Raw genomic sequence first — 13,744 nt, 5'->3', positions numbered from 1 at the left:
TCTGACTGAACCCAAGGGTCTTTCAGATTCTAATCCCTCCTACCAGCACATGCTGTGTACAAAGCCCGATGGATTTCTCCTTGTAGGGTTCTCTGTGTTTTGCAGGTCCACTCCTCCATTCCAGATGCAGGTCACACTTTCAATGGTCCCAGGCAGCACTATCTTTGCACATACTAATCCCAACTTCCTGCCATCCCTTCCCCATCTCCCTTACATAAAGTTACCCTTCCAGATGGGCATCTCCTTCTAGAAAACTCCTCACACCTGTATCTACCTGGATCCGTCCATTCCCCAAGGTGTAGAGTTTTCTGCTATACTTGGGAAGGGCTCATTTCTCTCTGGAATGTAGTTCATCAGGATTTCTTTGCATCCATCACTTTTTGCTAGCACCAGTGAAAAGTGCTGTTGCTTCCCATGACCAAAAGTTTTTCACATCCTTCTACATCCTAATTAGAAGCAGAAACCTCTAGGTATACTTTCACATGCAAAGAAAATTTCTAGAAGGATACACTGTTACAGTGCTAAGAACTGAGAAGCGTGGAAAGGGAGTGAGCACATAAGAGAGAGAAATTCTTACTTTCTACTATAATCTTCATGAATTCATTCATTTAGTCAATGAATATTTATTGGGCACTTACTGTGTGCCACTGTTTCAGGCACTAAGAATATAGTAGAAACAACAACATAAAGTCGTGGAATTTGCATTCTCTCATAGAACTTATGTTCTAGTAGGGAGAGGCAGGCAACAAACAAATACATAACAAGCCAGGTGATAATAAATGCTATAAGACAAAATCAGGTGAAGGGAGCTAAAGCATGACAGCAGTGATGGTGCTATTTCATAGTGATGGTCTGGGAAGACTTCTGTCATCAAAAAATATTTGAGCAGAGACCTTAAGGAGCCTGAAGAGTGCGCAGCAGGGAAATGCAGGTGAAGGCCATTCCAGGTAGAGAAGAAAGCAAATACAAGAGCTCTGTGGTGGGTGTGCACTGGGTGTGTTACAAGAGAGCAAGGATATGAGATTCAGTGTGACTGAGGGGAGAAGGGAAGGGACATGAGTGCCCTATAGGCCTCTTAGCATCACTAACTAGTTCTTTTTCTGAACCTGGCAGAGAAATGATGTGACTCACATTTTAAAAGACTCACTCTAGATGCTATGAGAACATGACTTTCATAGATTCTGTACTGATTTACTAATTTTCATTGTAAACATGAATATATGTGTGTACAACTTGTATAACTTGAAAATATAATTTTAAAATAAATAGATAACCCCAGCTGCCTGCTCCAAAATTGAGTCCCAACAGAATGCCCATAGTTGCCTGAGGCCAGGTCCCATGAGAAAGCTGGATAGGGTAGGGCTCCACTTCTCAAAGTTCATTTTAACCTTTTCAGATTCAGTGTACCCAAAGGGTACCTGAGGACATAGGAGATGATGCGGGCACATACAAATTGTGATTTCTTAAAGCATTCCCAACAGACCTGATATTTGGAATAATAGTAATTACTATTATATAATTAATTAATTTAATTATATAATTAAATATAAAATAATAACAGGTAAGTACATAAAAATAAATTATATTATAATAATTATAAAGATGGTTACTATTATTGGAATAATAACATTTGGAATGAAATCACAGTACTCTATACCATGCCTACACACACACTTATGCACATACACATCCGTTTCATTTTAAACATTGGCTAGCTCTGTAAAATCCTGCTACCAGAAGGTATTATCCAATTGTTCCCCCCCGCCCTTTTTTTTCTTATCCCTTAAAGGGAAAAAGCATGGCAAAACTGGAATTCTTGAGGCAGCCGTGAACTAAGTTGGAGACACAGCCCTTTTGGGGGAGGGGACCTTGAGGTGTGAGAGGCAGCATCAGCCCTCTGCATGGGGTGAGGTAGGGGGAGCATGACCTGGGCATGGGCTGGGAACAAGTTCATCTCTCCCGCCCATCACATTTAATTCCCCCCACTCTCTGCACCCCCCTCACCCCCAAGCCTTGGTTCCTGCTTGCACATGTCTGCTCCACTGCTGAGATGACTGATGGCAAACTCTTCCTAATCTTGAGTTGAACTCTGCCTCCCAGAAACTTCTCTCCTCTTACCCTCTGGATGGGGAAGTCCACTCTTCCCTTCCTATTGTAGAATAAGTCTTCATGTGTCTAGAGGAGGATCAAGACAAGGCTTACACTTCCAGCTTGCCTTGCTCACCTCACCTCTCTGTGATCTAGGCTGAGGGCAGGCTCTTTGTACCCCCAGTCAGACTGAGAGCTTCTCTCGGGCAGGGACCGCCGGGCCTTTCACAGGGGTAAACATCTAGCTGATGCTGAATAAATATATATCGAGTAGAGTGATTAAGTAACAAATGAAATCAACCTGGGTGCTTACCCATCTTTACATGACTAGAATCCCACATTACTTTTTTTGCAAGTCTTATCAAAGATGAAGAAAAAAGAAAAGAAAATGTCTAGGCATGTCTCCCCAACTTGATGGACCGTAGTAGATACTTTTTGGAATAAAAAACAGTCCCTATCCATTTCCTCCCCATTTCCCCAAGGACAGAGACCCCTGCCTTTCCTTAAACAGCTGGTAGAGGGGAAAGAGAACAGAATTCTTTAAGTGTCACCTGTCACATGCTGAGCCCTGACAAGGTGCCTTTCACCAATCACCTCACTTGATTTCTCATAATCCCCTCATGGAGTCAGCCTCCCTGTTCCCACTTCACAGATGAGTAACTGGGTGCCATGTAAGCTGCCCAGGGCCTGTGACACCACAAACAGGACTGTGGAGATGCGTGCTTGACCCTAAAGCACTCCTTTTCCACAGCCCAGTATGTCTCTGGGAAGGAAAAAACAGAAAGAAGGAACAGAAATGAACAAAGAGAAATAATAAGAAAGTGAGGCAGTTGGAGATACTGGGTAAAAGAGAAAAAGAATGGTAGCTGGAGGAGGATGTAAGGTCAGATAGAGATTTCTTCTTCCCCTTCACATTCTTCCTCCTCCTCCTCCTTCTTTAAATCTATCTTTGTACAGAAGAGACCTAAGTGTGTTGCAGGCAAAGTGGAGCAAGACAGAGGGGTAGGGTGGGTGTTTGAGAGAAAGAGCTGAGTAGGTGAAGGTCTTGGAGAAGAGGTCTGAGCTGGGGTTGGGGCATGGCTAGATGGTTTCACCTGGAAGAGACAAGAGGGATTTTGCTGTCTCAGATTCATCTGGAAGGACAAGAGGGACGCAGACTAACATTTTTAAGTGACAGCTAGAGCCTGAGCAAGGGCTTTGCACACATCAACTCAGTTTGTCCTTGCAATCTGCTTGTGCTATAGCTATTGGTGTCTGTCTTACAGGTGTTCTGTTATTGGGAACAGAAGAGAGGGCCCAGCAGGCATGAGGGAAAGGAAGGGGAATGGAGAGGTGAGGACTGTGGGAAACACATGGAGTTGCTGATGTGGGCCTCACCATCAAAACCATGTGGTCCCCCAACATAGAATAGTTGCTCTGTGGCCCTTTACAGAAAATGTTTGCTGAGCCCTCTAGTACTCCATCGGCTCCCTGAAGACTAAGACCATGTCTTACTCTTTTGTCTATTACAGGAAAGTGCCTAAAATGCAGGGATATCAATAAATATTAAGAAAACATCAGCACCTTTTTCAACAGTCTGCTCTTCACTCATTGTGAGGAAGATTGGGATTGTGGCCTTTTTAAAGCAGTATGCTCTGCCATTTTGATACCCTCATTTAAAAAAAAAAAGGATGAGGGATGAAGGCACTGCAGGAATATTTAGTATAGCACCTTGAAACTCTGACACTGGACTGATTTTATGGGCCTTGATGTTTCTGTTAGATGCAAGCTGCCAAACTACACCTGAAAACCCCAATTATGCCCAGATCCAGCCAAAGCCACATTTTCAACTTGATTCCATTCTTCTAAACTATAAATTTTCCAACTCAGCTCAGTGAAGAGTGACATAAAGTTGCACATATGTGGTGAGCTATTTTATAGGCCCTCAGATCTAAGAGCACATGGCAGTGCTCTTAATGAGCAATGAGACCCAATGAGAAATTGGCCTAGTTCTGAAATATCATATTCCTAATTAGAATAAGGACAATAGCATTGAACTGGACAGACACGATCTCCGGGGAGAACCAGGCCTGGTGGGGGCGGGGGGATCAGAGAGCATGAGAGCCCAGGGATGCATATGGAGAAGGCCACAGTTATTTGATAGATAATCATGTATATTCCCATCAGCTTCAAAGGAATGGCTAAGGATGGGCTCCTTTTCTGTCTTTTCCTCCTGGAATAAAATAGGTTTATCACAGGACCAAGTGACACAACCAAGGGTCCTATGCCTACCACCTTCTCTACTTTTCCCAGACAGCTTTTAACTTGGAGGGCCCCTTCTCAACTCAAGAAGGAAAGACAGTCAAATAAGATCTGTTCCTACTAGATAATGAACAGAGGCTCAGTTGACCATCCACGTGCTAAATGACACAGTCATATTAGCTTCAATTTATTGTGTATTCCCTGTGAGCCAGGCAATATACAAAGTGTTGGAAACAGCTCATTTGCTCCTCATGGCAACCTGTGATCAGGTGCTAATGTCTGCATTTTCACAGTGGGAGGGTTGAAACTCAGGTGAAAAGAGGCAACGTAACCACTGAGGCAGTGACAGGGCTGGGAGGCAAGGACTAGGCTGCCTGGACACCAGTGGTATACCACAGAGTCTCATGTGCAAGGTAGTAGCAGTCCTCAGGGTTTGCCCTAATTGAGAAGAAAACACAACTACACACACACACACACACACACACACACCAGTGAAAATCCAACCTAAGGACGCAAGGGACTGAGGTACAGACCTGAATGGCCCTCCAATAGTCAATACAGGAACTGGAGGAAGGCTAGGAGGCTCTCTGGAAGAGCTGATCCTTGGAGGACTGCAGACCCACTCCTGGCCCTGGTGGACGCTTGCTGCCTTTACCTGCTTGGCCAGAGGGGCTCAATTATTATTTGTCAAGTTGACTAATAAATGGAAGTAATGCCACTAATCAGTGTCTACTTCTCCATGAACACAGTGAGACTCAGTACCCACCATCCAGGGCATAACTGGGTGGCTCTGTCCCCTCAGGCTGGCCTCTGATGGGCCCACTGCTCTGCACCTTGCCTGCCTGGCCTTAGCGCTGGCACTCACTTCCCTGAGCCGTCACAGAAGAGGCTGGCTTCACTGTTAAGTCCCCATCCTGGCCTGGCCGTGGGCCCTTTACCTACTCTTAGGCCCACTGTCTCCCACTGAAGCTCCCCTGCTCCAGCCCCAGGGCTAAAGGTGAAAGAAATGGCAAGGAGGGCAGCACAGAGAGACCCTGCCATTTCCAAGGCTGCACAACCAACCGGAGGGCATTGGCCATGGCTTTCTTGTGCTTCTTGGCTCTTTACCCATGTGGCCTTGTGCCCGGCTGCGCTTTGCGCTCAACCTCGTAAAAATCAACCAGCCTGTCTGATGGCAAAGAGGGGGCTCCTTCCACCCTGGGGCTCAGATGCTCCTGTGCAGTAAATGTGCATCAGCAACAGGGGATGGAGACGAGGGAAATTTAAACGAGGCTTAGGGGATTGGAAAATTATTTGGTGAAATGTTCCTAAGCTTTCTCTGCTTAATACCCATAAATTTCAGGGGTCGTGTATGCTAACAGCTTTTGATTTATGATGTGCTTATTCTCGCCTCGTGTCTCAGCCAAATCATGAAAGAGGAGCAAGAGTAAAAAGAGCCTTTTAAAAATGCTTCGGGATCCATCATGGGGGCAAGCCATTTCTGCCCATCTTTGCCCACCACTTTGTTCAAACAAGGGCTGTGGGTGCTGACAGCCCAGGAGCTAATTGGTGTTGGACGCTAGCCCACCAGGAGCCCTCCTCCTCTTAGAAACTTCTCCTCGCCCCTCCCAGGTCCCTGCTACCGGTGAGGCCTTTGCATGGCTGCTGAGGGCAAGGAAGCAAAGCAGGCCCTGGGTAGACTCTGTGCGGCCGGGTCCCACACGGATATTCCCAAGGCCTCTAATTAAAATGCCTGCAAGCCCACCAGCGCGCTCCTGTTTCAGGGCCCAGGGGTTGCAAAGTTCCCTGCTAATGCAGAACACAAATTAGCAAAATGCCACGTCAGCCTTTCTTGTCGCAGTAGGGCGTCATTGTCATATTTATCAGCACAGTTCCCTGTAGGACGCTGGCGGGGTATCTACAGAGCCAGGGGAGCAGGCCCGGGGCCACTGCCCACCTGCCCACCTGCCCACCTGCCTCCTCACCTGCGCTCCGGGGTCCCATCTGCGCTCCGGGGTCCCACCTGCGCCCCCGCTCCGACTGCAAGCTAATGCCTCCCGCTCTGCTCCTGCACCATGACCAGGGCCTTCGTGCTAGTTTTCAAGGTCTTTTTTGCCTTCTTAATGGAAATTCAGGGTTTGTTTTTGGTTTTGCTTTGCTTTCTCATTAAAAAAGAAAAAAGGTATACCTTTTATTTTTTTTATAAAAAATATATTTCAAAGAACAGTTATTCTTTTATTTCAAAGAACAGTTAGTTCTTTATTCGTCGACCAAAATGCAACAGCCGGGGACATGGCCGCGAACTAATTACAGACCGAGGGGGACATAAGCATCCTTGGTCCCCAGCACCTTAGCCTCGTGCTTCCCGTGCAGAATTAAGGTTACTTTGGCACATCTCCCTCCACTCCTCTCCTTCTGCTCTGGGTCTGTCTGGCTTCTGCCCTCAGGGCCCTAGAAGGCGTATTTTACCCCCCAGACACTCAACCACTGAGCCACCCAGGTGCCCTCTATCTGAGATTTCTAAGCAATTGAGTGGCTAGAGCGTATGGGTGTCCTACAAAGATAACCTCATGTGATGCTTGGGGTGGGGGGTGGGGTGCTGCAGGCAGAGAAGTGGATCTGGAAGCCATGGCTCTGGTCCAGATGGAAAGTGTTCGTGAGAATCTGAGCAAGGGCAATGGAGGGGGGAGGGGGGGAAGTACAGGCAACTCTTTTGGAAAAGCATCATCAATTAGGATTTCCAACTGGAAGGCACGGGGTAAGGCAAGTTTGGGATTCTGAAACTGTTATCTTGGAGAAGTTGTAGTGATAGCTTCTGTGGAGACAGAATAAAGGAGAAGATGTGGGGAAGGAGACAAATGAGACGTCCAGCTTTGGAAATGTTGAGGGTGCCTGTGGAACATGTGGGTGGAGACGGTCATTAAAATAGTTGAAATTCCAACCTGGAAGCCATGGAGCTAGCCGAGCAAGCCTTCGGGTACATAACCCCCTCACGTAGGGATCCATCTCCTTTTCTGTCCATATATCTTCAGTCCATCTAGAAAATACGCAAGGAGTGCTCTCTATGCGAGGCCCATGCTCAGGTGGTCAGCAGGCAAGGGCAGTTCACAAGCAGAGGCTATTTCTGGGCTGATAGGGCTGAGCCCTGCCACTAGCTACTTGGCCGTTGGCCTCCGCACTGGAGGCTCACACAGCAATCTTGATGCCATCACTACTATCAGGTGAGGAACCCAAACCAAGGGCAGTCGGTTAATCATCCAACTCTTGGTTTCAGCTCAGGTTATGATCTTGGGGTCGTGAGGTCGAGCCCTCGTCGAGCCCTGTGTCGAGTTCTGTGCTCAGTGCAGAGTCTGCTTGGGTTTCTGTCTCCCTCTGCCTGTCCACAACCTGCCCCCCACCTCCTTGCTCATGCTTGCACTCTGTCCCTCTCTCTCAAATAAATAAATCTTAAAAAGGTAATGAAGTCATAAGGGTGGGGTCCCAATCCAACAGAACTGGTGTCCTTATAAGGAGAGACACCAGGGGTGCAAGCACACAGAGGAAAGACCATGTAAAGACACAGCAAGTAGGTAAGCATTTACAAGCCAAGGAGAGAGGCCTCAAGAAAAACCAAATGGCCAGCACCTTGAACTTGTACTTCTAGACTCCAGAATGATAAGAAAATAAATCTCTGTTGTTTAAGCCACCCAGCATCTGGTATTTTATTATGGCAGCCCTACCAAACTAATGCAGACACTATGAATACCTTCTCTTCTTTAGCATGGGAAATAGATCACCTGTTTTCATCCTACAAATACATAATCCAAATAAATACAACTTGTTTTTATAAACTTTTTGTTTTTATTGTATTTTGTGCTTCTTCTTCATATTACTTCTGAATCAGCCTACCCTACTCCTCTCTCTAGTCCTACCATGGATCATCATTATGGCATGGAAGCTTCGACCCCTCTCTCAGACAGCTAAAGATAGCTGAGGGCAAGAACTAGTTGCACTGATTTGTAGCCCTTTGTGTAAGCTGAGGGCTGCCCAGAATGTTCTCATCAAAAGGCACCCACTTAAAGAAAAACATGTGTCGTCTTCCATTCCACTGAGGTGCCGACACTTGAAGCCAAAGAAGCCAGAGATAAAACTGTTGACCTCAAGATTTTTTGTCCTGCTCCTTGAGGGCAGTTTGGACACAAATTCACTGAGAGTGGACAGTGGGTAAGTGAAATTAATGGTGCCACATAGTATCATCTAAACGAGCATGGCCCAGAGGGGGACATAAAATGTCTAGCTGCCTTCGTGGCCATGAGACATGGACCTATCATAGCTCCTATGATGTCATATCATATACATCACATCTGAGCTCCTTGTCACCACTGAGCCATACTTAACATTAACTAGGGAGACAGGATATCAGTGACCCTGACTTTCAGGGCAGACATTCTCTCACTGGAGGACTGGGCCTGCTGTGACATATGATCCTGCATGGGAGCCAGCAGGAAGCCTGAACTGCAGCTACAGAACTGACAATAAACATGGTGGCCAGCTGTGGGATGCTGGGAGATGGCCACTCTGGAGAGGGCAGCCAGAAGTCTAAAGGATAGCACAACTTCCTCAGAATTAGCTTCACCAACAGGGACATTCTCAAAGGCTGCTCTGCCAACCAAAGGATAACTTCAAGAGACACTATGGGAAGGACTCAGAGGATCACGTCTCTATGGATGAATGAGGAATGCCACCTGGGATTTTAGCTCCAAACCCTTGGATTAAAGATGTGGACAGCCTAGGGCTCAAAACAGCACTTACCAAACTTCAGATCCCTTAGGTACAACCTTTGCAAAATTTGTAATATCTGAATACCTCCTATGATGACTGATTTTATGTGTCAACTTGACTAGACCATGAGGTGCTCGGATATTTGGTCCAACATCATTCTGAGTGTATCTGTGAAGGTATTTTTGGATGACACTAACACTTGTGGACTAAGTAAAGCAGTAAAGTACCCTAATGTGGGTGGGCCTCATCCAATGAATTCAAAACCTATGAGTAGGATAAAAAAAAAAAAAAAAGCTGAGTAAGAGGGAACTCCTCCTGCCTGATGGCCTTTGAGCTAGACATCCACTTTTTCCTGCCTTTGGAGTCAAACTGAAACATTAGCTTCTCTTGGGTCTCAAGCCTGTGACTGGAACTACACCACTGGTTCTCCTGGGTTTCCAGCTTGCTGACTACACATTAGGTCTTTTAAGCTTCCATAATCATATGAGCCAATTCCTTACAATAAATTTCTATCTATCTGTCTATCCATCCATCTAACCCATTGGTCCTGGTTCTCTAATACACCTAATAACCCTAAAACACCTCCTATACTGCATTTACTTAATACTTTTTATTTTTTTTTTCTTTTTCTTTTTTTTTTTTTTTAATTTTATTTATTTATGATAGTCACATAGAGAGAGAGAGAGAGAGGCAGAGACACAGGCAGAGGGAGAAGCAGGCTCCATGCACCGGGAGCCCGATGTGGGATTCGATCCTGGGTCTCCAGGATCGCGCCCTGGGCCAAAGGCAGGCGCCAAACCGCTGCGCCACCCAGGGATCCCAACTTAATACTTTTTAAATGGCTTATTGAAATAAATACATTTTGAATCCAACTTCATGTCATATTCATAAATTCAAATCAAGTATTTGTTGTTAACAACATAAATATATAAACTAACTGTAAAATTAAATGTGCACTTATTAAAAAAAATAGTCCTGAAAACACATACTTCTGACAGTAACTGTATATGGAATGAAACTATCTCTCATTTCAATTCCTAGCAAATGGAGATCAACTATATATCTTTTTAAAGATGTATTTATTCATTAGAGAGAGAGAGTGTGTGGGGAGGGGCAGAGGGAGAGAGTGAATCTCAAGCAGACTCCCCTGCTGAGCATGCAGCCAGATGTGGAGCTGGATCCCAGGATCCTGAGATCATGACCTGAGCTGAAATCAAGAGTCAGGCGCTAAACCTCCCAAGCCACCCAGGTGCCCAGAGATCAATTATATTTTATAGTGAATCTCACCTCCTTTTAAAGTAGAAAATCCTTCTCTCTTAGGCATCAAAAATAATGCACAATACACAATACAAGGGAAAGAGTGCCATTAATGTGTGTTTTGGTTATCAGTTGCTGCTACACTCAGAACTATTCCAAAATGTGTGGCTTGTTACGTCTCACCATTTTGTGTGTCAGGCATTCAGGGAAGGTTGGACTGAACAGTTTTTCTCTGATCTGTGTAGCATCAGCTGGGGAGGCTGGGATGGGAGGATCCCCTTCCAAGGTGGATTCTGGACCCACAAATCTAGCAGCTCCATGTTTCCTGTTTCTTTGTCTCCCCACCCCATCCCTACTCTGTTGTCTTTTTGTCCAGGGGCTTCCACAGAGCTTTGGCTCTCAGCAGCATGGGGCAGCCCTGGGGCAATCTATGTCTTACGTGGTGGCTCCAGGGCTCCAAGAGTGAGCATTCGGAGTCCCAAGTGGAACTGGAAGACTCCTGATGTCAGTCCTGGAACATTCCTTTGGCCACATCCTAGAAGCCAAGCAAGTCACTTAGAACAGCCCAGAATCAAGGAGAAGGGAATCAGACCCCACAGCCTCGTGGAAGGGATGCCAAAGAATCTGTGGCCATGTTTATTCCTCTACTCCATTTTTATGTGCTCAACAAGAAAAAAAGTTCTTAGACATGAGATTTCCGCATCACGGGTAAAAGTGCATACCATATATCCAGAACTGTCACAGGGGACAGGCACACTGGAGTGAAGGCATGGGTTTGACTTCGAGATCAGTTGTAGAACTTACCGGATGACCTTGAGCCACTGAAACTCTCTGCTTAAATTGACCGAATCTTGAGGTTTTTACCTGTGAAGTAGAATAATGATACAGTCCAGGACTACTGTATGGATAACTAGTACCAAGCCTACATCATCATGGTCCCTTGGTAACCGGTAATGCTTTGAAGCAAACCCAGAGAACAGTGGGGGTTTTACAAAAGTGTTTTTAAAATACTATAGTTAGGATAAAAACCTAAGCCTAATCCGAAGGAGAATGAAACACGATAGGAAAGGTCTTCTCAGGCTCAAAGCCACCGTTTTTAGAGGAAACCCACCACGGGCATCTTTAGAGAATGTGAAGGTTACCCCCTGAAATTGCTGCCACAATATATTTGAAATGCCTCTACTTAGCAATCATGGCAAAATAGCACCATTTTTTAAAAACTCTAATTAATCAGGTGTTTGGGGAGGTAGGAGAAAGTGAAATTCCTGGCGGGTTGGCACGCTCCGATCCGCAGGTGCGCAGCGGCGGTGGCGGCCCTGCCTGCAGAGGAGCGTTCTGGAAACCGGCCCATATGGTCTCACCTGGCGTGATGCTGGGGGCAGGGTGAGCGTTACCATAATTCCCTCCACCGAGGGCAGAGACCAGGGATGCTGGGCCCACGGGCTACCCCGCATAATGAAGCGCTGTCTCACCAGATGGTCACAGGAGTGAAAACCTTGTTTTTGTGAAACCTAGACCTAACTCCATTTGAACTACATAGTGCTGCTCAGCTATAATATCTGCTTTATTTTCCAAGAATGCAAATAATACAGAAATCGAAGGCAGACTGTTTTGCTCAGAATACTCAGAGTGGTTTTACCCTTTTGGGAAAATCATGTCACTGGCAGCAGGACCCGCTTGTGTCATCCGAGCCACCAGACAGCACTGGGGGAGGCCGCACTTTGGGTAGCGGATGTCAAGCACCTGACCCCTCATTCTGGCATCCAGAGCAGGGGGCCTGCGCCCGAAGTAATTATAAGTTACTTTGCCTTTATTCCTCTTTTCATTTCAACTGTGACATTACACTGGTTTTTCTTAGATTGTGGGTGTGGGTGGGCTGTATTTTCTGGGACTGTAAACAGGGCATCAGAAATGCTGGTCATAAAAATGAGGGTTGAGTCTGATGGGACTGAAAGCCCACTGCTTTAAAAGAAGTTTGCTGTGGATTGAAAAAAAAAAAAAAAAAAAAAGCCTTTCCAAGTGGAAACACCGGGGGAATCATTTCCTTTCTGGAACCTGCTGGACCTGGGAGCAGCCGGGCCGGGGCTGAGCAGGAGCAGCTGGCTCTGAGGCATGAAAGAGCTCTTTCTCTTCGGCCCTCACAGGTGAAAAGACAGGGACGCCCCACTGGCTTCTCAAAAATGAAGGCAAGACTTCACATGGCCATGTGACCCTCCACAAGTTATCTAACGTAAGCCTCAATTTCCCTACTTGTGTAATGGAGATAAAAATAGTCCTCATTTTGACTTCCTGTGTGGTTTAAGTCAGATAAATAAGATAAAGCACGATTAGTGCTTCTCTCAGCTTCCCTGAGCATATGACACTCAAAAAATGGGAACATGTATTTCTTACCACTTGTACAGCACTTTACAGTTTACAAAGCCCTTTTCCATATACTGTTTCCTTTGACCTTTATATACACTAACCCAAATAACCTTTGGGGTGTTATAAAACTTATAAAACATTATATGCCGTGATCTAATAAAGTTGGGGTGACACCAAAGATTAGGCATGTTCTTTCCACGACACTGCGCTGCCTCCACCCATCCTGACATTATCATTCGTGCAATCGCTCATTCAGCAAATATTTATTGAGCACTTGCCCCATTCCGAGCACTGGAGCTTGGCAGTGGGGACTGACAGGGAAGAGCATCCTTGGGGAGGAAGGGAGGCCCAGGTCTGCCACCATAGACACCCTGGGTCACACTGGTGACCATTCAACTGGCTTTCCCTGCTCAGAATCCATGCTGCTCCATTTATATTTATTCCATACATCGCTGAGGTCAAAAGTAGCCCCCAGGAAGAAGTGGAGGAAGCTGGGGGAAGTTCTGGAGGGAAAAGTGCCCCTGCTAACTATTGAAGTCCTCAGCAAGGCAAGAGGGAGAGCATCTTGAGAATGGGGGCTGGGCTGTCTGCATCCTTTGCAGACACCAGGGAAGAAGAGGCTGAGGCTTGCCCTGGGAGGAAGACCTTTACGATCCATTTAATCTAAAGAATCTAGGAATCACTCCAAGACCACTGCTCGGAGAACAGGTCTTTGCTTTTAACGTGTCCCTTCAAATGTCAGATGTTTTTCCCTCAAGTTCATTATTCTGGTTATATTGTAACCTTGCAGCTTACACAGGAGGGGTGAACTGGCTTGAAAATGGTCTGGAACTTAAGAGATGCCATGGTCCCAATGGAAACTCCGCTTATCCTGTCCTAAATCTGTATTCTTGGGGAAAAGAAAGAACACTTCCTGGAAACTGATAATCTACCAAGTGCACAAGCAGAACACGGGAAATCTTGGCCAAAGGAGGCCTTGGGTTTGCTTGACTTTGTCCGAGAAGCAGTATAACCCACGCTCTCCGCTGTCAGAAACCTACAAGGACCAGCCAGG

At 46.1% G+C, this 13,744-nt stretch overlaps 1 protein-coding gene across 8 annotated transcripts in view; it reads right to left on the bottom strand.

Moving 5' to 3' along the window:
* SCML4 (Scm polycomb group protein like 4) overlaps positions 1-13,744 on the bottom strand; it is a 114,835-nt gene that overhangs the window by 94,042 nt on the left and 7,049 nt on the right. For 5 of the 8 annotated variants that reach the window (XR_012033749.1, XR_012033747.1, XR_012033751.1 and 2 more), the window contains exon 2: positions 11,131-11,190. The exons of 2 other annotated variants lie outside the window; for them this stretch is intronic. The gene's annotated coding sequence lies outside the window, so the exon portion shown is untranslated. Of the gene's footprint in view, positions 1-2,639; positions 2,756-11,130; positions 11,191-13,744 lie in introns of those variants that run through there. One more of the 8 variants, XR_012033748.1, reaches the window with a different exon arrangement.

Source organism: Canis lupus, chromosome 7 (genome assembly GCF_048164855.1).
Source record: "Canis lupus baileyi chromosome 7, mCanLup2.hap1, whole genome shotgun sequence".
Taxonomy (NCBI): Eukaryota; Metazoa; Chordata; class Mammalia; order Carnivora; family Canidae; genus Canis; species Canis lupus.
The sequence above is the reverse complement of the archived record's forward strand: the minus strand, read 5'-3'. Positions and strand labels throughout refer to the sequence as shown.